This window comes from Talpa europaea, assembly GCF_964194135.1.
Source record: "Talpa europaea genome assembly, chromosome: 5".
In the NCBI taxonomy this organism is placed as follows: Eukaryota; Metazoa; Chordata; class Mammalia; order Eulipotyphla; family Talpidae; genus Talpa; species Talpa europaea.
Genome location: NC_140071.1, coordinates 116293619 through 116315608, shown reverse-complemented (window position 1 = coordinate 116315608; position 21990 = coordinate 116293619).

Here is a 21990-nt window from a genome sequence, read left to right as displayed (position 1 = left end):
GATTTTTCTCTACTGGATCATCTCCTTTGGAACAGAAGCATCACTTACATCCCCAAATATAAACTATCCCCTTCACCCACATTTATCTCCTACCACACTGCTTCGAAGTCCTTTACAACAAAAATTCTTGAAAGCTGCAGTCCGAGTTGCTGGTCTGTACTTTTCAACCTTCTGGTTTTCCGCAAACTACTCCAGTTGAGCTTCTATCATTCCACTGCAACTCACTTGTCAAGGTCACCAAGCACTTCCTGCTGCTTAATCCAGCGTCACTTCTTGGTTCTTATTAGACCTCCTAGCAGTGTTCAGCACAGCTGACCATTTTCTTCTTGAAATGCTTCATTTCTCTGGGTTCTCTGTGACACCAAGGTTTCCTGGATTTCTCTTTGATCTTAGAGGCTGCACCTTCACAGTCCTCCCTGGTGACTTCTTACTTTCTGCTTTAGTTCTTAACACTGACATGCACCAGAGTTGTATTTTGGGCTTGCTTTGCTTCTTCCATACATTCTCTGCATGAATAGCCCTGTTCACTTCCATCTATACATCAAAATCTGCATTTTCAGTCCTGCAGTCCCCAAATCTAAATCAGATTTAGATTTATATATCCAATTACCAACCTGATATCTTCATTTGAACATCTAACAGGCATTTCAACCACAACATGACTGAAACAGGAGTCTAGATATCCCCTAAAACTTGTTCTGTACCTAGTCTTTGTTATCTGAGGAAATGGTGTCACCATCTCCCCAGCTGCTCAGTCAAAAATCTATGAGTTATCTTTGATTCATTCCTCTCTCATACCTGAAATCTAACACACCATCATGTTCTTTGCACTACACTTCAAAATACCCTAAACCTGAATATTCAAGTCTCCACCTCGCTCCTCCCCTATTAATATATGCAAGTAACTGTCCCACTAATAGCCCTGATTTTCCAAACCTACCTGTATCCTTTCTCATCTCTTTGTATCTCTGCCCTTTGCCAATGCTCTCCCACGCTAACTGGGTATACATGTGTAACTTACTTTGACCAATAGGAAAACAGAAAATTAGCTTTAAAATATGCTTATTTGGGGTTTTTTTTTAAAGATTTATTTTTTATTTATACAAGAGTTGGGGTAGAGGCCAGAGATGCAGGAGGGTGAGAGGATTCACCAGAGACAGAGTGGGGAGCAGAACAGGCAGACAGACCGAAAGCACTGCTGAGGAGAGCAGTGGGCGCGACAGGAGAGGTCTGACACGCCACGTGGGAATCTCCCTGGGTGCCTGGGAATCAAACCCATGCTGCAGAGGCTGCAGACAGCTTCACAGAGCTGTGTTCAACCTGCTGCACCACCAGGGAGACCCTAAAATATGCTTATTTGTTTCTACTTCCTCTCTTGCTTCTTTGCAATCACGATGAGACTATCACTGGGACAGCCACTGGGACTATCACTGGGACAGTCCAGGTTAGCCTAGAAAAAGGATGTAACAAAAACACAAAGGAGGGTAGAGTTGTCCTAGCAGTTCTAGGCAGCTTTGTCACAAAGCATTTTTAGCTCATAACTAATTGGTCATAAGACAATTTTGCCATAAAAGAGAAAAAGAATTAACCAGCTGATATTTTGGTTTCATTTCTTCATTGACGAATTAATCAACCGCCTCCTTTTAAAGTATTGAAGCTAGCTGTCAGTTTGGTTTCATTTCTCCATTGACGAATAAGAAACCACTCTTTGTAAATGGATGTGCTATTATTTTCTAGTATAATAGTATGATCTCACTTTACATGCTCTAATTTCATACTTCTAGTAAATCTGATCACAGAAAAACAGCATAAAATGTTATGAAACATGACTGTACAAAAGACTAGGCAGACAAGAGCCTAGGTACAATCCACAAAAGAAAATCAGTTCTTTGTGTAGTATGGCCAAGATTCTACACAAGGTTTTTAATGTACTCGAATACTTCACACAATATATTCATATTCAGGGGCCTCCCTGATTAAGACGCAAGAAGTTAAGACGCAACCTATGAAGCTGTCCGCAGTTTCTGCAGCACGAGTTCAATCCCCGGCCGGCCAGGGAGCAACCCACATGGCGAAGCAGACCTCTCCTGACTCACCCGCTGCTCCCCTCAGCAGTGTACTTCAGTCAATCTACTTGTTCTGTTCCCTGCTCTGTCTCTGGTGAATCTTCTCACCCTCCACACCTCTGGCCTGTACTCCAGCTCTTGTATGCATAAATAAATAAATCTTTAAAAATATATATATAATCATATTCAAATACCGTATACTTTGTGTTTTTAATTTTGTTATTAATTATTCATGTTTTCTCTTTATTGTGTTTTTAGTCAATTTTTTTAACTGAAACTCTAGAAATTCAACGTTCCCTTCCCCTTAGCTTTTTATAGACATCAGTTTTCCTGCCGTACTTTATCCAAATGAACCTGTATGAGCCAACTGCGATCCAGTTTCACACGGATTCTCATGATTTCACTTGGAAAGACCAAGACCCCCAGGATGGCATCACATATAGTTGTCAGAGTGCACCTCCCAAAACCCACTGCTTATTTTTTGTTTAGCTTTTTCAAGTTGCCTTAAGTCAAGTTCTCCTCTAAACAATAAAGACAACAAGCTACCCATTGAACTTCTCCAATTCAAGTATTTGCCAGACTATGATTTTCTGGGAAGATTTCAGTTGAGATGGGAACAAAATTATAAAGCCTTTCCAATCACCACCAACTGCTATTACATCAACTGTCCTTAGCTGCTATTATACGTAGTTTCCTCAGCTGGACCTTGAGGCTCAAGTTCATCTCCAGCTCAAAGAACCTGAGAAATGTGGAACTGGAAATGGTCAGGAGTCTCACCATTGGGTTTCACAGTCTTCATGCTCAAACATAATATAACCTTCTCCTTGCTGGGGACCAGCCCAGAAGAGGCCTAGGTCTCCAGAGAACACCTAAGTCAATTATTCATATTTCATAAAGCCATTTTGAATGTTTTCTTTTTTAAGTCTTTTCCACCACAAAAGAAAATCAGGGCCTCCCTGGTGGCACAAGAGGATAAGCACAGCACTGTGAAGCAGTTTGCAGCCTCTGCAGCACAAGTTCGATCCCCAATCAGGGAGGTGACCCACATGGCGCAGCAGACCTCTCCTGACTCGCCCGCTGCTCCCCTCAGCAGTGTATTTCATCAATCCGCCTGTTCTGCTCCCCACTCTGTCTGTGGTGAACCCTCTCACACACACCCACCCCGAACCTCTGGCCTGTACCCCAGCTCTTATAGGCATAAATAAAATCTTTTTAAAAAATCAGTTCATGTTTCATTACATTGAATGTACCTCTTTTAGTTTTCATTCTTTTCTTTTTTATTACAAAATTTCCAATTAATTATGTGTTGAAAAGTCTGCAGTGAACTGCTTGTGGCAAACCTGTCTGACCTGGTTCCATCCATCTCAGTCCTAGACAGTCAATGGCAAGCTGGCTCTCCAAACACATCAGGGAGCGCAGGCGACACGGCAGAGCTGCTGATGTGATCCAACCACAGACACATGGGCTAACCCAGTCAAAATCAGATGAGCCTGGCCCACATCAGTTACTACCCAGGCAACACATCAACTCATGAACAAAAATAAATCCTTATTCCTGTGTGTCACTATTCTCACGGCATTACCATGGTAATAACTGTACAGCCACCGTCATCCCTTGTAAGGACCACTGCAATATCTTCCTAATAGGTCTTAATATTTCCTTTCCTGTCTTTTTATAATCCTTTGTCCATTCAAAAGTCAACACAAGCTTTTAAAACAAATCCACTCGTGTCCTCAGAGTGCTAAAACTCTTCAATGGCTTCCTTGTACTTAACCAATTACACAGACTCCTTAACCAATACACAACCTTTTCTCCAACAACACCTCGGACTACTCTCCCCTGGCCCACTAGGATCCAACCACACCAGACATTCCCGTCCTTCAAACACAGCAAACTCATGGCTGGCTCTTTGTACTTGATGGTCACCCTACCTGGGAGATCATTCAGTCAGCAATATCTTCTAACTAAAATATCTGCTGAAATATCACTTTCACCAGAAGACCTTCCTTTGCCTATCCAATCAAAGTAGACAGTCACTCTCAGATCTCTATTTTAATTTTTTGGGTGGTACTTATCACTACATGATATTTTTCCTGATTTTTTTTTAATTGTGTGTTCTCCCTACCTATGAGTTCCAAGTGAGCAGGAACCTACTCTGTCTATTCATTGCTGCATCTCTAGCATAATAGCTCCTCCTTTTTGATGAATACTACATGATTTATGGAATAAATGAAAGATCAGATCACCTGAGTCAGATTTCTGCAAGAAAAAGGAGAAGGCAAGCTGCAATGAGAAGGCAGAAAAGACTGATTCTGGGAAGGACTTCTAGAAACAGGTAGAACATTTTACCTGATATAGAACAAAGTTACAAGTTTGGACTCTGGAGACAACCTACAATGGAAACTTAGCTCTGCTCCTTCCCAGCTCTATCTGGACATGCAACTCACTCTCTGAGCTTGTTTTACTTACCTATAAAATGAGGCAATAACAACAACTTCATAAAGCTGTTATAAAAATTAAATATATATAAAGTGCCAACATGGTATTTAGATCATAGTAAATAGTCAACGTTAGTGCCCTCAATGGTTGTGGTGGCGGTGTTACCTAGGTCAGTTCTGCTATTATTATTAACTAAATGGGCATAATCCAAGGTATTTCTCTCAACCTGTTGTGTTTACCTAATTCTTTTTTTCACAATTTTCAGGCATTTTACACTGTCCCTTCTTACCAAGAATGAAATGATCACAGGACAGAGAGCCAAAAGAGCTTGGTTCTGGCTCTGAATCCACCACTAACTAGTAGGGTGACCTTGGGCAAGTCACTAACTTCCTAGATTTGAGAGTTACCTTGTCATAAACTCTGCCATGCTCAAGGCAGAAGGAAACATTCTGTGCAGAGGTGGATGTATTGATGTACTATGGAGACATGGAAGCTCTGCTCCAGAGCACAAACAGGAATATCTCAAAACTTAAGTCTTCCCAAACTGCTTCTAGAACAGGAGGACCTGTCAGATTTTACTACACCATAATCTCATAAGAACAGATACATAGTGATTTTCTTCTCCACTGTAAGAACAGTGGCCAGCACAGTGCCTATACTACTACAGTACATACTTACTGATACTTGAGGAATGAACAAGTATTTTTGGGAAAAGGTAGTTAAACAATGCCAAACTCGTTTCTTAAGTGCATTTCTCAGAGTCTTTAATATGTGAAGATGCTCTGTGAATCATATAGAAGGCTGCATTTCCTATTCTTATTTGTCATAGAACTCATTCTATTTCCTTTGAACCTTATTAACATCTCCCAGAGTTGTAGCATTCTATAAAACAGTTTGCGAAACATCTTAGGCTTGTATAATTTAAGTCATTTTTACCACCATGACATAAACATGTTATCTTACTCTTTATGCACAAATAATTAAAAGGCCAACTAATTTGATTCATATCTAGGATACAACTGTTTTCTTCCAAGTGTTCTTCAGATCTCCCATCACGAGGCAAAGCCTCAGTCTCTCTCCTATGTCCCAAATAGCGGCTGTCTAGCTTGGTTCCTCTGTCCTGCTTTTCTCCCTCATCACCAGCCTACTCTGCAAATCCTTTGACCATTTCTTTCACTCACTCTTTCCTCTACACCCCAGGCTTATTACGATCTTCCTTAAATTGCTTTACAATCACCCCAAGAGAGTTTCAATCTTATAATTTATAGTATCATTCCACCTCTGAAAACTTTTCAAAGTACCCTTTTGAGAGGTATCAGCCTAGTGAGAAGTAAAATCCTTTTCTTTTTTTTTATATTTAAGTATTGTTCTTTTTAAAATTTATTTATTTACTTATATATATTTTATATCATTATTCATTTTTGTACAATGTTTGCTTTCTCCTCTCAGGTGTAGTCCCTGTATAATTCCCACCACCAATTCTCCCATGTGCCATCATCATAGTCCCTTGGGCTCTTCCCTCCCCTGTTTTGATCCCTCTCCCTATCTCTCCCCTGCAGAGTGTCTCTGATTTATAATTGCCTGTTAATTTTGGTTTTTTTTATTTATAAAATTATGTTTTTCCTGACCCCTTATTTGGTTACCCTATATTCCTCCTATAAGTGAAACCATCCCATATCTTTCTTTTTCCTTCTGGCTTATTTCACTGAGCATAACCCCTTCCAGCTCCATCCATGTTGCCATGAATGGCATGAGTTTATCTTTGTTGATTGCTGAGTAGTATTCTACTGTGTGTGTATGTATATGTATATGTGTGTGTGTGTGTGTATGTACCACATCTTCTTGATCCAGTCATCTATTTTTGGGCATTTAGCTTATTTCCATAGCTTATCTATTGTAAATAGTGCTGCAATAAACATAGGGGTGCAGGTATAGTAAAATCCTTTTTAATGTCAATTCTCCTCAATACTGAATAGAAAGCAATAAAACAGCCACTGAAACTTTTTTTTTTTAAGGACTTCTTTTCCTCTTTGTAATAAAGCATGATCCATATCCTGTATTCTCCCACCAGGATCCTCCTCAGAGTCACTCCTTAATCCTAAGTAAATAGAATCATGTCAAGTGCACTCTGATTACCCTCTTCCCTTCCTACCAGTAAGTAAATACAATGGATCTTTTCATATCTCCATGTCTCTGCTTGAGTTGTTCTCTCCACCTGAAAAAGCACCCATTTTTCAAGGTCCTGGTCACAGATAATCTCTTTTAGAGTCTTTTCTTATTTTTTACCTGCCACAATTAACCACTGCTCTTAACTACTGGCAATTGCAAGGCAACTGCACAACTAATTGCAGATATAGAAAATTAGCTACATATGTGAATGCAGAGATGGCAGAAGCAGGAGAGAAAACTGTGAGCCAGGTAAGTCTAGCAGGGAGAATAGTAAGTTGATGGCAAACGGAGAGACCAGGAGGATATTGGCATGAATGACCTGAACTCTAAAGAAGAAAGAGTTTTTGTATGACCTGAAAGCAGCATTCTGCCAGGAGAATGCTACAGCAGAGAGAGCTTCAGAGAGGGGAGAGCTCTTATTCTGTGAGAAGGCTGGGTGTGGAGAGTTGATTCACAATGGAACAATGCTCTCAGAGGGCCACCGGAAAGATATGGGAAGGAATCCAGTAGAAGGATGGAAATTCAGAATCATAGGGGAGTTGAGAGGACGTAAGAAGACAGCGGATCAGAAAGGGTGGTAGTCAAGGAAACCGAGGTTAAGAGACAAAGGTTTGGCTTAAACTGGCTGAGATCCCAGATGGTGTTAGAGGCCAGATGAGTTAAGCATTCAACAGTCTTTGATCCGCATTCAAAGAGAAGGTTGAGTAACTTTTCTAATGTCTATGAAGAACAGATTTCTCTAATGCTCCACTCAAAGCAGAATCTTCATCTCTGTGTGTGGGCTGTGCCATGAGGGTGAAAGGTAGGGGCAGTGTTGAGGACAGATTAGGTGTGGTACCTCCCGTCACTGGGGTAGGGCTCCTAGAGAAGAATCCAGCTGAACATGGTACAGTCTACAGTGATCCAAGGCACAATGTAGGCAAAACTAGGCCCCAAGACATAATGGGCTCATGCAAAGGACAGACAAAGAATAGCAATCGGGAAGCTAAGACAAAAATACTCATCTTCTGAAAAGTCTACATGTTGGGAAGCACTCTGTCCATTGCAAATCACTAGATTTAAGCAGACAAAAACAAAAAAATCTATTTGCCCACATAACCAACAAGTCCTGGGATGTTGCAGGGCACCTGAATCTTGGGTTTCAAATGAAGCTATCTGTACTCTCACCACCACTCAGTGCTACTTCTCACAGGATGACAATCTCCTTCATTGTCTCCTACTGCAAACAGCTTCCCCCTCAAGAAGTGGAGAAAGATGGCCACCGGTAGTCCCAGGTTATATCACTCCAGCAGCAAAAAAAAATGGTCCAGAGGAAAAGAAGTCTGGTTTCCTAACCTCCGGCAGAAAAGGAGGCTGAGTCAGCTTGGGTCACGTATCACCAATGAACCAATCACTTCTCAGATTGGCCAAAACTAAGTCACATGATCATCCCTAAGATTAGTGTCAATCCCACCCAAACCACATGAATTGGGGACATACATTCTCCAAAGGAAGGAAGTCTAGGCAAACAAATAATAAGTCTACTACACTGTGGTCACTTGTCAATCAGGTCCCAGATACCAAAAGAGAAGCCCACTCCAGGTACTTAAAAGCGAGCAGGACTTTGAAGTCAGACAGAACTGGTTTTAAATTTCAGCTTTGCCACTCACTAGCTATGTGACCTCAGGTAAATTAATTAATTTCTCATTGCTTCGTTTTCCTCCTTATAAAATGGAGATAATAGTACCTGCCTCCTGGAGATGTCTGGAAGCATTAAATGAAATAATGCACATAAATTGCTAAGCACAATGCTTGACACAAAGTGATCAATAAATAGCTATTATTAGTAATAGTAATAATTATGATTATTTAGAACAAGGGTGCCACATGAAGAGTAAGCTGTGACTCAGTGAGAGACAGCCTTGTGTCAGCACTAGGATAAATCAGGCCTGGGTCAAGTTTCCTTAAAGGCAACTCAGGACATCATGCAAGGGCCCAAGTGAACATGGAGATAACAGTTCAAATCAATAAACATGTGAAGCAGCTAGTGTGCACCAGGCACTGGGGACACAATAATGAATGAGACACATAATGGTTCCAAGGTAAATTTATCACAAAGAGTGTGAGGCTGCTGTGGATCTATGACATTATTTTGGGGGGAGGAGAGGCTGGTGTAGGCTGCTTCCTGACTTGCAGTTACAGACTGTGGGCACTGGGAGGTATGGAAAACAATGCAATGGGCCCACTGTTGGAATACCAGGAAGGAACAGATGAGCTACAATCCCCTCCCATAAAACGCTTTGCATGAATTAGGAAAGTGTCTCTTCATTTAAAAACTCTTTACTTTCATCTTCAAAAAAACTGCCAGAGTAGATAAACAAATCTACTAGATTTGCAATGTGAATGCCACGGCAAGTTTGGAGAACATAGCCTATACAAATTTTCATAGTAGCCCTGGGCAAAGGCAGGGATAATGAGATGGGGCTAAGAGGGGTTGGGGTGGGGATGGAGTATCTGGGAGTCCCCAGACCTTTGGAGATATAGAATACTTATAGAGCAATGGCATTCAATTTGGTAGCCACTCAACACAAATGTAGCCAGTACAAGTGAACAACTAATTTTTTTTTAATTTTTATTTTATATATTTTTTACATCATTTTTCATTTTTGTACAAGGTATGCATTTTCATCTTGGTTATCGTCCCCGTAAAATTCCCACCACCCTTGTTTTGATCCTACTCCCTTCTCTCCCACTATAGTGTGTGTCTGGTTTATAGCTGCCTGTTGATTTTGAACAACTAAATTTTTAACTTAAAAATTTTTAATGTTTAAAAATTATATTAATTTTAATATAACTTTAAAACTGAAGCAGTTTACCTAATGACAGAGGAGTAGATTAAGAAGATGTGGTATATATACACACATTGGAATACTACTCAGCTATGAAAAAAAGATGAACTCTTTCCATTGCAACAATATAAATAGAACTAATGGGGATTATGCTAAGCCAAATAAGTCAGAAGGAAAAAGACAAAAATCCAGATGATTTCACTCAAATGTGGAATACAAAGAAACAAAAACAAAGGAATTGATAAATCTAAACCGAAACAAATCCAAGAAATCTGACTGTAAAATTGAAGCTACACAGGGGTAGGGAGTAGGGAATGGGGAAGAAAGGGTCAAGTGGACTATGGTGGAGAACAATGGAGGCTTCATTGGGGGGTGTGGTGTGGTAACATACATCTGAAGAGGTGTATTTATACCTCTAAATTACACAGGGTCTTGTAAACCCATGTTACCTTAACAAAAACAATATAATCAAAATTTAAAAATAAAATAAAACTGAAGCAATATGAAATAGTTTCCATTAAATACAACTTTGTTTTGCAGGACTACATTTCACTTTATCCACTGCACTGCATAAGATATTGTAGGGATTGTGTGGTCTGGTCTGATATGGTATTATGTGGTATTGTATAGTATTGATTGTATGTATCAAGTTTCAGAGTTGTTTCTGATACCTCATTAAAGTTTCTAACATGATTATATGGTAGAATTATAATGTTTTTGATATAATAGGTTACACAAAATATATCAACACTATTAAAATTAATTTCACCTGCTTTGTTTTTGTTTTTGCTTTTTTTAATATGGCTACGAGAAAGTTTTATATTACATATCTAGGCTCACAAGTATATTTTTATTTGACAGTGATGCTATCAAGACATCTTGGAGCCTATAGGGTTAATGGACTTGGGACCTAAAGGTTAAGGGACTTGGAGTGATATCCAGAGGAACAGGGTGCTTTAGTTTTGCTTGAAGCAAACCTTTCTGCTTCCTTCTAGGTTGTCCAACTCTGTTTACTAATGGGGGGAAATAAAAAGGAAAAGAGAACACAGCTCAGTGAGGACAGCTCAGCAGAGCTATAAAAGCAAGTTCTGAAGTCAAATTGTATTGTACTAAACCTGGTTCCTCTCCTTACCAAACCTCCATGAATCTCTCTGAGTTTCAGGCTTTTATTCATCCGTAAAATGCTGAAAGCAATCCTGCATGCCTCACAGGACTGTTGAAAGGATTTAATAAAATGATCCAAGTCAAGAGCTTAGCATAGACCCAGGGATAGCATATGTGCTCAATAAACATTAGCTATCATTGGTAACTGGAGTATCACTTTGGAATAAAGAAGGTACACATTAATGGTCTCCTTTGCTGTCACTCAGCTCAGCTTGCACATCATGACCTTATGTCTCCTTAGCATTTATCGCTCCAAACTGAAAAAATGTAAGTATTTTTCTCAAACTTCTGTGCCACTGAAAAATTTGTCTGCTTTTCAAAACGAAAACACTAACCTGAAAAAATACCTGCACCCCCATGTTCATTGCAGCATTTTATAATAGGCAAGATATGGAAACCACCCAATAGTCCATCAACATATAATAAGTAGTGTGAGTGTGTTGTGTATATACATACACAAAAGAATATTATTTGACCATAAAAAAATGAGGAAATCCTACCTTTACAACATGGATGGAACTGGAGGGAATTATGCTAACTGAAATAAGTCAAAGAGATAAAAACAAATATTGTATGACCTCACTTATATGTGGAATCTAATTTTACAAAAAACAACCAAATGCATACAAAAAGAGATAAAATTTGTAGTTACCAGAGGCAGGAAATAAGAAGAAAGAGAACTGGAGAAAGAGGTTTAAAGGTACAAACTTCCAGTTATAAGTAAGCCCTAGGGATGAAATGTACAATATTACTATCGTTAACACCACTGTGTGCTAGACATAAAATGTGTTGGGAAAGGAGATCTTAAAAGTTCTCGTCACGAGGAAAAAGTTTTGCTTTTTCCTTTTACTGTTTCTATGCATGAAAATGGATGCCAAATAAATTAGTGCAGTAATCATTTTATATAAAATAGAAGTGAAACCATCACATGCTGTACACCGTATACTATACAGTAATACATGTCAATTATAACTCAATAATACTAGAGGGCCTTTGTGGTGCAGCGGTTGAGCACTGGGCTGCATGCGAAGCTGCCCGCAGCCTCTGCAGCCCCGGTTCGATCCCTGGCCACCGGAGAGGGTCCTGCCGCAGTGTAAACAAAAGTAATAATGTCTGATAATGTAATAATACACTCCCCTCAGCAGTGTATTTCGTCAGTCTGCCTGTTCTGTTCCCCTCTCTGTCTCTGGTGAATCCTCTCACCCCCCACCACCTCTGGCCTGTACCCCAGTTCTTGTATGCATAAATAAATAAATCTTTAAAAAAAAAATTCCAACGAATTTATCATTCAATTCTCTGACAAAGGAGTAACATCTGGCTCTGGTGAATCCTCTTACACTCCTGTGCTTCTGACTATACCCAGTACTTGTATAAATAAATAAATCTTTAAAAAATAATAAAATAAAAAGGACCGCTTAATTTAAAACAATAATAATAATACTAGAACAAATTATTTTCTTTTGTCTAAGTCCATTATGTCTTTAGGTATTGATGAAAATTGCAGAAACTTAAATGCCAAAGCACTATGAAAACAGGTAGGTTGGCATTTCTGAATTATCTGTAACAATAGCTAAGATTTAGTTAGCATTTTTTGTTCCAAATCACATATCTAGTGAATATCTTTAGTTAAGAGTTCACAATAACATCTGATCTCTTACTTGAGTAAAAAACTGGAATGTCTATCTGTATATTCATTTTACCTAAAATGCATTCTTTACCACTTCCCTCTCATTTAGCATAGACTTGAGAACAGCAATTTGGCTTTTCAGTGTTTTAATAGGTTTGTGCTGATGAGCCTCCCTGGTGGCGCAAGCAGTTAAGCACCACACTATGAAGCAATCCGCAGCCTCTGCAGCACAAGTTCGATCCCCGGCCGGCCAGGGAGTTACCCACATGGCGCAGCAGTTCTCTCCTGTCTTGCCCGCTGCTCCCCTCAGCAGTGTATTTCAGTAGATCCGCCTATTCTGTTCCCTACTCTGTCTCTGGTGGATCCTCTCACCCTCCGCATCTCTGGCCTGTACCCCAGCTCTTGTATGCATAAATAAATAAATCTTAAAAAAAAATAGGTACATGTTGACTGTAAATTTGGACATTACATTATGGATACCATCGTCTACATTGCTGGTTTTAAAAAGTAAGTAACCTAGTTCAACTACATTTATATCTTCATAAATATTCATCTATGCCTAATCTTCATTCTGTCTTTCAGTTCCTTCCTTATTCCTGACTTTTAAAACATTTTTCCCAGCCTCCCACTGACTCAATTTATTTAGTAGCTTTTCAAAATAACTTCCATCATTATTTAATACTCTTTTAAGAATTCCAACGAGGGCCTCCCTGGTGGTGCAAGGGGTTAAGACACAGCACTATGAAGCTATCCACAGCCACTGCAGCACAAGTTTTATCCCCGGCCAGGGAGCTACCCACATGGCACAGCAGACCTCTCTTGACTGGCCTGCTTCTCCCCTCAGCATTGTCCTTTGTCAATCTGCCTGTTCTGTTCCCCACTCTGTCCTGGTGAATCCTCTCACCCCCCCACCTCCGGCCTGTACCCCAGTTCTTGTATGCATAAATAAAAAAATCTTTTAAAAAAAAAGAATTCCAACAAATTTATCAAACATTCAGTTCTCTGACAAAGGAGTACCATGTTCTCCACTGTTTTATCTTTGTTTAGAAACTGTAAACTCCACTTTCTCTATATATACACATTTGTGTAGAATTTATTTCAGATTCCACTTAATCCACAAAATCCAAGAAAAACTCCATAGACACTACATTAAATTTACCCTCGATTCTATGAGCCTCACTTTCCTCATCTATAAAGTGGGCATAACACAGACGCTCTTTGCCAAACAGAACAAGCCATCTCGTTATCCAAGTATGTGTATAAAACATTCTGAGCAAAGCTCAAAGCCCTTTATAAGCATTAGGCTATGAATCTTTCTGAAGTGGACTATTAATGAGGTGTCATTATGCCTTGTTTAACAGATGGGAAACCCGAGGCATGGGATCATAATACCAGTTCACTGTTGACTTAGAAATCTAGTCCAGCTTTAAACACAGAACGTGTTATCTAGAGAGGTCAGAGGAAAATCTGAACAGGAATTTACCTACTGTAGGTCTTTATCAGAAACTATAGTAATGCAAAAGTCTCCAGTGCTTCTGCCCTGCCCATCCTACTTCCTCATGCAATCAAGGCGTGGGAAAATGGTGTGAACACTGGAGTTCCCTTGGACAGGATCATGCCTTCCCCACTTACAGGAAGGTTTATAAAGCCTACATCAGGTACTGAGGTCAAATGCAATTTCATAGATTCCCTAACAATCTCTCCATCTTTTGTTACTGATTCCTGGAAACCTTTACTATCAGACATCCCACAAAATGAAATGAGATTATATACATTACCAACAAGAACACAGCCTCTGCAAATGGACCTGTCAGGTTACCATGCCTTTATTATCTGACCTCCAATTGGGTGCATCCTATGGCCTTAATAGCTCCTACTCTACCTTTTATGTTCACTTACACCAAGTAGATACTGTTGATCTAAAAAGTTGAAAAAAAGGGTAATGGAAACTTCATAGAGCTAATGAACTTTTTCAACTTATTATTTTGTGTTCTTCCTACAATGATTAACAGAAGATAGAAATTATTCATTTCACATTTCAAAGTGATATTTTGGGGCCTCCCTGGTGGCACAAGGGTTAAGCACTGCACCATGAAGCAATCCACAGCCTCTGCAGCACAAGCTCCATCCTCCGCCAGCCAGGGAGCAACCCACATGGCGCAGCAGACCTCTCCTGACTCGCCCGCTGCTCCCCTCAGCAGTGTATTTCGGTCAGTCTGCCTGTTCTGTTCCCCACTCTGTCTCTGGTGGATCCTCTCACCCCCCCGCATCTCTGGCCTATGCTCCAACTCTTGTATGCATAAATAAATAAATAAATCTTAAAAAAAAAAGGTGATGTTTTGAAAAAGTATTCCCCAAGGTAATAATCCCCAAAAGGAAAAGGGTACAGCAACACAACTTTTTAAAAAACAAAACTATCCCTAATGCCCAGCAATTGGGGAGTGGTTTAAAATATCATTATGTATATCATCCAACTATTAAAAATGATAATTATTCTTGCCCAAAAAGCCAATATAAAATAATTTTAACAAAAGAACAGTATACCTTTGTAACCTCATGAAGTAATTGTATATTATACATCAAATTTTATATATACATATATATACACACACATATATGGATTACAGAATTTGGAATTACATATACAGTTGCAAATAATGCTCCTTAGGTTAATTATTTTCTAGAACCTGAAAAAACAATAAAAGTAACTCAGACTCTGAAAAAATAGAGCTTATGGCAGGTGGAAGAGGAGAAAGAAACAGCAGAGGGAATGAAATAGGGTGTTGGCAGTGGAGCTTTGGTGAAGGGTCATGACAGCACATGTGCATATATGGAGGTGTGAAGCTGAGCACCGAAATATTATATTTATGTAAAAAACTGGCAAATCCATAAAATCTGAGGAAAAATTATTATTTAGAGAGGCTAAAACTTTTTTAAAGTGAAATGAAGATTGAGATAACTAAGTGGGGCTTATCAAGATCTCCAGGAATGATTTGGGGGCCATTTTCAACTCCTTCGCTATAAACTTCAGCATTGTTTACATTTTTTAACAATGACTATAGAAAACACTACAAAATGATTTTTTTTTAAGTAATGGCAGGAAATTGAACATTCTTAGCATCCAAAGATCCATCCTTTTCGTCTGAGAGAGGCAGAAGAATGCATCATCAGTTCTGAGCCTAACAAACATCTTCCAGCTATCTCCAGACCTATCAACAAGAATTCTTTAATGTAATGCTGTTTTAATATGTGAGAAATAAGTTAACAGTCCTTAAAAAAATTCATACCTAAATTTACATATCTGGCACCATTCATAATTCAGCTAAATTGCATTTCTTTTTCTCTGCATTGTTAAAGGATCAAACATTTTTATCACTTAAAGCAAGAAAAGAAAAAATAAAACATTCTGCCTTCTATGAAGCAAAAATAACCCCAATCATAAAACCAACTCTACTGGAAGCTTAAATTATATTTGCAGAAAAATAAACTTTGAAATCACTCCTTTGTAGGGAAAAAAGCCACAATTTTATTTTCAGGGCAGTCATGGGGAGATCCAACAAGCTGTGGTTGAAACATAATAATTGGAGGATACTTGAGGACTGGAGAGTTCCTAAGAGCAAGTAATAGAAAAAAACATTTTTGGACCTCTATGCAGAATAAAGAAAGGAAGATACAAATTCTCCTATTTAATCAGGCCAGAATTTCACAAAAATGAAAGATAAAGGGAGTAGGATATTTGGCATGAAGTTTGCATTATTAGTATTCCCTACAGTACGTGACAATTTAAAGTCTGCCATATTAATACTAGTTAAGCTTTTGAAAAATCTTTTAACTTTAAAAAATAAATGGCAAGTAGTAAAAAGTATTTAAATCCAAACCAAGGTCTTCCTCCTTTAAAAATAAACTCAAAAAAATAAAATAAAAGCAGAAAACTCACCAGACCAGATACCTAATCAGTATATACTTCCCTCCCTCCTACAAGTACCTCTTCTTAACCATAAAAGCCAACACGATCACTATGCTAAGAAGAAATATATGGGTGGAAAATAATAGCAATGAAGATAATAATAATAAATGCTATCCTTTCAAAAATGTTTTCATTGAGGAATATTTCTAAATAACATGAGAAACAGTACACTTGGAAAAACTTAAATTGAACACTTTATGCTTAGTCTATCTATATAGCCAAAGTGAAATGAAAGTCTAAACGATGAATTTAGGCTAGTGACTAAAACTTAGATAATTATGACCAAAATATTTGGACTTTTTCTTTATTGCAATATGTCCACAGTTATCTGGAAAATTCATTGGTACACTGAACAAGTATTTATCAGGCATTGTGCTTTTCCCTGAGTTTGTAATACAGTTGGAAAGACAAAACAAAACTTATATGAAGCCCTTAGCACATTATAGAAAAACCATACCACATAGAAAGAGAGGTTGCAATGGCTTCAAAGTCTCTACTTAGAAAATATAAGGAAGTCAGGGGCAGCAGAGAGAAGAATGAGGACTCCAAGTATTGCCACTGGCCAAGCTTTCATTCCCACCTAGTAGGTTCAATGTTTTCTATCTACTTTATTCTTCACTCATCTTCCTGAGAGCAAATCACTACTGCACCTGTTATAGGGCAGCCCGGATACAAAACGGGGTGCCTGACTGTGGGTCCTCACCCGCGTGCTTAAAAGGACTGATCAATGCTCTACTGCAGGCACACGTGAAAGGTTAATAAAAGGTTTATTTACAAGGGAAGGGGAAATGAGGAAATGTACAACTCAGGGAGAAAAGTGGGAGACAAAGTTTTAAATGTGTCCTACCCGATCCGCTGATCAGGATTCCCAAATGGCACTCTAAGAGCGGGCCGCGAGCCAGGTGCAGTGAGGCCAGGAGGCGAGCGAGAGAGCGAGCTCCCCCCAACACCCACGTGTTTGGTTTTATACCAACCCTGGCTGCTTAACTCCACCCTCAGGTCCCTGCCACCTTCCCTTTGGTGGTGACGGGATTTGTCTTTCCCAATGTACTGATGGCTTTGGTCTGGAGTTGGTGGAGTCCACAAAACCTGTATGGGATTAGCTCAGAACATCCTTTCCCCCTAACACACCCACTCCATTGTAGCAATTACCAGCACTGGTGTTTTCCCTATTCCCAATGTATGGCCACCATCATGGAAGTAAAGGGCTTTGCTTTTTCTATACAGATAAGATGGTCTGGAAACAATGCCCTTCCTACTTCAGTGGAAGTTGACTATTGTCATTCCTCTGTGTGTAAGTGTAAAGCTATGTTGATGTTGTAAAGCCACTGGGACAACTCTGGAAGGTCACATGGCATGAAGGGAGCCTGAAGAATGACTCAGCTGGTAAAATGGGGTTGGGAAAGTTGTGATCAGCCAAGAGGAGCAGGGTAGGTCAGTCACCTCTGTTCAGCCTAGTCAGAAACAGGAACCTGGTACACATTCCAAGAAGGCACAAGCTTGGAAATGGGAAGAGAGGATGCTGCCGCTGGTAAGGCATCTGTGTGATAAACTGGCCTCCGGAAGGAAATAATGACTTCTACTGAGCCACATAGCTTCCAATGACACTAGCCCCATCTTTCAAGTTGAAATATTATATTTGCAGAAGCTGAACTTCACTGAAAGTTAAGATATTTAGAGAACAACATGACAGAGCAAGACCTCACTAGGAGAGAATATATCCAAATTGGTTAAAAAATATTGACTGTGGGTAAAGTTGGGTAAACGGCAGCACACTCCATGGCTGAACTATGCTAGTCTCTGTTTTTATCTTTATCTTTATCTGGAAAGAGGATGGTTAAGAAATCTATATTTCAGAGCCTCCCTGGTGGTGCAAGGAGTTGTTGAGACACAACCTATGAAGCTGTCCACAGCCACTGCAGCACGAGTTCAATCCCTGGCCAGGGAGCTACCCACATGGCACAGCAGACCTCTCCTGTCTCTCCTGTTGTTCCCTTCAGCAGTGTATTTCAATCAATCTGCCTGTTCCCCACTCTGTCTCTGGTGATCCTCTCAACACCCCCCTCAGGCCTGTACCCCAGCTCTTGTATGCATAAATAAGTAAATCTGAAAAAAAAAAAAAAAAAGCAGTTTATCTTCCAGATCTCTAGAGCTACTCTGAGCAGTTAGGTGATCACCCCAGCAAACAAACAAAAAAACTGGCATTTCTTACCTCCCCCACTCCCACCCCAAGAGGGTAAAAGACAACTTTCTTAAATTCAAGTACACCAGATAGAGCTCAAGGGTTTCAATGAAAACACCATGGAGAGGTCATATACACATCTGCATACAGGATGCTGAGACTTTCAGCTTTTTTCTCCCCTTATTCCAAGATCACTGGTGACCCAGCTCTCCCCAACCTCTAAGAAAAAGACCCACCTGTTCTGAGGACTCTCACTAGGCCCATGAGGAACTGATTTCAGAAGTTCCCCCAAATAAAAGACCCAGTTAGATCACCCTACAGTGAAGTTCCCTGTCAACAAGTTGACACACATTTCTAGTTTTTGAATTCCTCACTCAAATGTGAGCAGACAACCCAGGGTAAAATAAATATAAGGAAAGTCTCTAACATGAGTAGAAATCTAAACAAATAAACAGAGAGAAGCAATTTGGGGAACCTGAGTCTATGAGGAAGAAAAAAATAAAAACTTCCCCCAAAACCATTACAGTCTTCAAGGAAATAAGACACTGAAATCATAAAACCAAAAAAAGAAATGAACAGATACACATAGCATGCACACACACATATATATTATACATATCTATTCAGAAAACAAAGAAAAAGAACTTTTAATTTAAAATGTTAAAAGCATGATTATAGTGGAAGGAGTAATGATAAAATTGAGACAATCTCCCCCCAAAGTAGAACCAAAAAAATAAGGAGATATCAGGAAAGATAAGGAAATTATAGGCCCAGTCCAAAATATCCATTTATCTGAGTGAAGTTTCTGCAACAGACATCACAGAAAATAACCAATGAGTAATTCAATAAAGTTCCCAAATTGAAGAATCTTAAGTTCCAGATGCAAAGAACCCAACACAGTGGATGAAAATAGACACATATCAAGGACACAACATCATGAAATTTCAGGATTATGGGAGCTAAGAGAGAGTTCTATAAACTTCCAGAAAGGAAATAGCAGTTTTGTGATCTGTATCCATGTTACAGGCACAAATTAAGGAATCAAAACAGTTCTGAATTTCACACCACCACCACCACAAGCTAGAATGCAATGGAGCAATGCCTTCAAATTCCCAGAATTCTACACTCAGCCAAACTATCAACAGTGAGTGGAAAATGGGAATTTTCAGCCACTCACTATCTCAAAAAAAAAAAAAAAAGATACCCAAACACATTTTTTGCAAGGGAGCTCCTTAAAGATGTGCTGTACCAATACAGGGGAGTCTAGCAAAACAAAGGAAGGCATGGGCTATAGGTAACAAGAGATTCTGCACAAGAGAGAAAAAAATGGGAACACCCAGGAAGATAATAAAGAAGGTCTTTAGGGTGATAGTTATTGGCCATGTGTAGAGGGCAACTAGTCCAACTTAGAGCAAGCCAGGAGGTTCAGGGATGGCTTCATTGGAAAAATGAAACTGACGGAATACCTGAGGCATTTGAAGGAATATTTACAAAACTGGCCAAGAGTTTTAAGTCAAAGTTCTCATGAGCACCTAAAAAAAAAAAACCTAAGCAAATGAAAAACCAAAACAATTATTAACTCTAAGGAAAACAAAAAGTTGTGCTTGATTTAACTACAAATATTTATCTAGCCAAAATTACTGTTAACTATTACATGAATGAGAAAATAGGGAAGATGTGGTTGTGTTGGGGGATAGAGGAAAGGTCAAGGGATAGAGCCAAGTCATCACCTTCCATTGGGAAGTTAACACATAATGCTTACAATTGAAAAACTCAAATAAAATATCAACCATAAGGAATAAATACCACAATACCCAGCTCAAAGAATTACATGTTGTTTCATGAGAGGTGGAAGTGTAACTTGAATAAAAACAAAACAAAAACCCACACTGGCTTTTATGTCTACACAATTTTTCATTTATTTGCTTTTTCTATTTCCCTAATAACAATCTGCTTTGAAAAATTCCATCTTTGTTTCCCCAAAACAAAAGAAGATGTAATTTTCTACACCTAGACCATGGTAGCTCTGTAGTCACCTGAGCTCCAAATAGTCAAACATGCCCCAGAAATTTAATATCTATAATCCATCCAAGGAAGAACTGGTTGGGCTAGAACAGGGACAAAAAGGCAAGCCCAAGTGCAGTTTGGAGGTGGAAGTAACTACTAAGTCCCTCTCCTCCGGGGTTCTTTTCAACAAAGTTACTGTCCTGACATAATCACATAGTGCAGGACAATTTTACAATTACCAGTGACCATGGGCCAATTTCACTCCTTTCTAATACACTCAAATACCCAATTTATGATCCCAATCAAAGTAAGGCAGTTGATCTGGGTTCTACCTCAGTTTTCTCCACATTGTCTACATATTCAGGATAAAAGGAGAGCATATTAAGAGCTCTGAAACAAGTGACACCTTCATCAACAGATACTTAGTAAGCAACCAGCACCCAGATGAGGATCACACTCCCTGTCAACTCTCTGAACCCCTCTTTCTGTCCTAAATAATAAGGAGATGCTCCCTAGAGGTAGGAATCCAGGGAGGGGTGGAGCAGGGTGGAAGCCCAGGAGAAGGAAGAGGAGGTACCAACCAGACCAACTTGAAGGAACCTGTAGGCAGAAGTGTGCTTGGAGGCCTGAGGCCTAGGCTCCCAGCACTCAGAATACCCAGAGGAAGGTAGGGAAACCAGTAATTCTTTCCAAAGCAAAACTGTGGACTAGATACTGCTTACAACTTCTGCAGCCACCCTATCACCTATCAAGGGTCAACTTCAGGGAGCAAAGGTCATCAATCTCTGAGCTTTAACCTGAACTGATAAAACATAGCCCCTGTCCTTGAGGAACTAGGTGCTGAGAAAACATGACTATGTTGCTAGAGAATCAGTAGTTATATAGTCTGAGTGCTAGAACATATATTAATAGCCTACATTCTTTTCTATTAAGGAAGATGTGAAAATTCTTGTTCAATATCTATATGGAACAAAGGTATTGTCACCTGGAGCACAGCCCTGATTTGCATGTTTACAACACTTGCCCTATACAGTTCCACAAACCAAAACGTGCACACCCTTGTGGGATGAATCAAGATCATTAACATAAACACACTGCAGCAAGCATCATGAGCTGGCAAGAGTAGTAATATATCGATGAGATTAATTTGGAGTATGGGGGAAATGTAGGTCTTCCCTAAACACTGAAAATGTAACCAAATTAAAAAATACTTTCAAGTACATAGGGAGAAAATTACACTTACTTTTCCTTTCTCTATATAAATCACGGCATTCCATACTACATTTGATTCTTGCTGACTAAGGGAATACCACTGTCACAAGCTAACCTGTTAAATCTACATTTTGGGGGGCAACTCCTTGGTTTGTTGGGACGTTTTGGTTTTGTTTTACCTCTTGGGCTGTTTAGGGGAGAATCATCATCTAGAAGAGTAAATTCTCAGAATTACCTACCAGGAAAATGAGCACTCACTGGAAAAATACAGAGTATAAGCTCAAAACACTTAACTACTTTGGATAATCTTCAAACCCACTTAGCCACCA